This window comes from Accipiter gentilis, chromosome 11, assembly GCF_929443795.1.
Source record: "Accipiter gentilis chromosome 11, bAccGen1.1, whole genome shotgun sequence".
Classification (NCBI taxonomy): domain Eukaryota; kingdom Metazoa; phylum Chordata; class Aves; order Accipitriformes; family Accipitridae; genus Astur; species Astur gentilis.
In genome coordinates this window covers 7,125,269-7,129,489 of record NC_064890.1, presented here as the reverse complement: position 1 = coordinate 7,129,489, position 4,221 = coordinate 7,125,269, and the positions used below count along the sequence as shown (strand labels likewise).

General features: G+C 46.4%; 1 protein-coding gene across 1 annotated transcript in view; it reads right to left on the bottom strand.

The window, feature by feature from the left end:
- Positions 1–4,221, bottom strand: part of DHTKD1 (dehydrogenase E1 and transketolase domain containing 1) — a 206,926-nt gene that overhangs the window by 133,243 nt on the left and 69,462 nt on the right. The gene's annotated exons all lie outside the window — the stretch shown is intronic.

Genomic DNA, 4,221 nt, shown 5'->3' with positions numbered 1-4,221 from the left:
TGGGGAGCGGCGCCCCGTCACGGCTCCGCCTCACCCGGGCGGGACGGTCGCCTTTGTCCCGGGCCCTCTGGGCAGGGCATACGGCCGGCACTCCTCCCTCCTTCCATGCCGGGCGGCCGAGGGCGGTAGGCTGAGGTGCGGTCTGATCTGAGGGGCTTCGCTGTGCTGCCACATAATCCCCCGGAGCGCGGTTTAAACGCGTGTCTCCGCGCCCAAAGCGCTGCCTGAGTCGGGTCCGCCGAGGAGCGGTCCCCAGCGGCGTGGGGGTCGTGGGTCTCCACAGCCACCCGGGGAGGGCGGGAAGGGAGGCGAGCCGGGCGCCATGACGGCTCGCAGTGGGCCAGGGGGAAGAGGTACCTTTGGCTTCGTCCGAGAACCCTGAGGTAAAACCCTGCCTGGGGCTGGGTTTCTGACTGACTGCCCCACCTCAGGGCGGCAGGGACGGCCCCGATCGTGAGGCATAAATTGTGTTGGATCTAGTGTCTGTGAGGCTTGTCCCTCCACTGAGCTACTGGGAAATGCTGAGGGTAAAAGGGGTGAAAAACGAGGGTCAAAAACGGCTGGCACAACCCCCTGCCTCCCCCTCGGGCCCATGTCTTCAGTGAGGAAAAGAATGGCGTTTGTGTGCCTTGTTAATCTGTGCCACCCGTATGTTTAACAGCTCAGTAACAAATACTGCCTGTTTGTACTCTTATTTATTGCTAATATACCATCATACTCGCTGGTATTTATCAAGTAATCGTGTCTCCTCCCTCCTTCATTGCGCAAGGCCATGGCAGCCATCACATTAACAATTTGATTTATATTACACTGTAAAAGTTTCAAGCCATTCTCAGAAATCATTATTTCTCACCCATGCTGTGGTGGCAGAAATACTTCTAGAGCAGGAAGTACCTCAATGCATGGAAGATGGCGATGTTTCAAAAAGATGCGACCCTACCCAAAATAAATGGCTTAACGGAACCAAGAAGGGGGAGCTGTGCAACGTGGGTCAGCAAGAGCTGGGAAATGGTAACACTGTCCCCAGTCTGCAGCTTTATCTTGAGCGTCCTCCAGAGCCCAGAGCTGCAGGAGTGGTGTCCAGGAGGAGAGCAAATGGTTGAGATCCCCAAAAGAGGGATTTACCTGAGGTAATTTTTGGTTATTTTAAAGCTGGTCTCTAATCTAAGCTGTCTGGTCATTTTACAGCCAAGAGAGATAGGGAATCTCCACCGGCTTAAGACAGGTTGGACAAATCACTTTGTGAGGAAGTGTGTCATCAGTTGTCGTAGTGTGGTAAAGCCTGACCAGAGTCCTACGTGTCTCTCTTGACTGGAGGCCTACTTTATAGCTTGCTAATGTTAGACTAGATGAATCCCACCTCTATTTTTTTTTCTTGGCTCTGCCAACAACTTGGTATAGGATCATATGACTGTTCTGTGTAATATCTGTTACACAATAGTACAGGAGAGGGCAGTGCCTTATTTCATCAAGGAGCAAAGTGGGAATGGTATCTACTACATATAGCATGTAGACCCTGGTTAAGGAGAACATCTTTCTTCAGGAAACATTTAATTCAAGAATATACTTAAAGGCAAGCATGTACTTTACTGATTTCCAGTGTGGAAACATCAATACGCAGATGCAGAGTGCTTTGAGATTCATCAATGTGGGATGTTTGTTAGATAACTTCAGTGTATTATTCTTACAGCATTATACTTAAGTATATGCTAACTCACCCTGCCTGAGCTAAAGCTCTCCTTGCTAAGTAGGACATCACCTTGAGGAAGATCTTACAGTTCCAGGGCTTTGTCAGCTCCACAGTGTTATTTTCTTTATTTCTTCATTTACTCTCAGCACCTTGTAATATCAGGTCTAATCTCACATTAAAAATGTGCTCTGTCCACATTTTTCTACCCCAGGTGTGTCTGAAAGAGATTTTGTCCTTTTGATCATCATTTGGATGTTTTTTCTTCTTTCCTCATTCTTCAACATTACTGACTGCTAATCCCAGCACTGACTTTATTCTAGGAGAGCAACTGTGTGTTGACACATTCTGTCCTGAAGGTGGGGAAATTTATGGTGCACAGTTCCAAGTACACAGTCCATTACTATCTATTATGGAGAACTTCCCTCCTCTGCGCTGTGAAAACTTGTTATACCAGTTTAAAAATGTCAGGCATGCATCTCCTTCCTCTAACATTAATCATTAAATAACATGTGATACTGACATTTCTGGTTGCTACTTCAGAAAGCAAAATGTGCACTTCTAACTTCTATCATACTCCAACATAAATATCACAACATATCCAACTGTCAGTGTCAGTACAGTCCTATGTATGGAAGCCCATTCTGCAGCCCCTCTGGAAATGCTGCCCAAACCAGAGCCACTAGAACAAGCCCATGTTTGCAAAACTCCTCTTGGCAATCTAACTCCTTTTCCTTGTGTTACAGGCCAAAATTCAAGTATCTTCTCACAGAATGTGCTTATTACAGTTATAACTGCAAATAGCTGAGACTAGACACATTGAACTGAGCAACTGTGGTCAAAGAAGATCTTATTCACCTGTTTTGGACTTCCTTCACAAGTAGTTTTCATTTTGGGTCTTTTTTTTTCCTCTGCATGTGGCCTGGATTTGATAAGCAATTGGTAGAACTGAGCAGTCAGAAAGTGTAGAACGATGGAAAGCTATGTATTATTTATTTGAATTTCAGTAGGCTTAGAAAGCTCCACAGTTAAAATTCAGAGCCCCCTTGTGCAAGGCAGCGCATATAAAGTAAAAAAGAAATAAAATATCCTATTTTAGAAAGCTGGTAATTTACATTTTGAACATGAGGCAACAGATAGACAAAATAGGGAACAAATGTATGAGATAACCATGAAAGAAACAGGGTTTAGCCAAGGTGAAGATTGAGTTACGTTTATGGTCATTATAGTTGACTTACTGTTGTGATAAACATGGTATTATGATTTGTTATTTGTATAAGAGTGGCCATTGGAAACCTCAAGACAAGACCATGGCTTATTGTACAAATACCAGGTAGCATACAGTCACTGTTATTCTTGTTTACAGTCAGTAATCCCACACGAAATAAGCTTCATGACTCATTTGTACAACTTTTCCTCATGATTGACCATGTCCTTTTTTTGGCAAGGCACTTAAAACAGCTAGAGCCAATGAAAGACTTTGGTGTCACAGCATGCCTCGCTTTTCAGTGCCTAGCTGGCAGAATGAATTTCTGAACAGTGAGATAAACCTACAGTATCAAAACTTTGGGATTTGTCTGTGACTCAGCAGCAGGCTGACATCCCAGTGGAGATGTCACTGCTGCCTCTCTCATGCCAGTTCAATGGCTTTTGTGATACTGTCAGGTCTGTGTAGTGATCTAGATTAAAACAAATAAGACAAACTGGCAAGATAGGGATAGATGGGTGGTCTGCGAGATGGGTAAGAAATTGGCTTACAGGCCACACTCAGAGGGTGGTGATCAATGGTCTTTACTTAGGCTGGCAGTCTGTCACAAGTGGGGTCTCCCAGGGATCGATACCAGGCCCCACGCTGTTCAACACTGGATGGTGGGATTGAAAGCACCCTCAGCAGCTTCACTGATGACACTAAACTGGGTGCTGACGTGGATGTGTCAGGAGGGAGAGCCATCTTACAGAGACACCCGGACAGGCTGGAAGAGTGGGCTAGCAAGAACTGTGTGGAGTTTAACAAAGACAAGTGAAAGGTCCTGCACCTGGGACAACATAACCAAAGAGCCCAGTACAGGCCAGGATCTGTGTGGCTGGTGAGCAGCCTCGCTGAGAGGGTCCTGGTGGACAACAAGCTGAATGCGAGTCATGAGTGCACTGCTGCAGCAATGAAGGCACATTGGATCCTGGGCTGCATCTGCAGAGACATTACTAGCAGAGGAGGCATGATCATCCCACTCTACTTAGCACTTCTCAGCCCACACTTGGAATACCTTGTCCAGTTCTGGTCTCTGCAATTCAAGAAAGACACAGACAGACTGGAGAGGGTCCAAAGGAGGGCCATTAAGATGATCAAAGGGCTGGAGAACCTGCCCTGTGAGGAAAGACTGAAAGACTTGCGTCTCTTCTCCCTGGAGAAGAGAAGACTCGGGGGGGATCTCATCAGGGTATTCCAGCACTTAAAGGGCTGCTACAAAGAGGGTGGAGGCTTTGTCTTCACAAGGAGCCACATGGAGAAGGCAAGGGGCAATGGGTACAAGTTG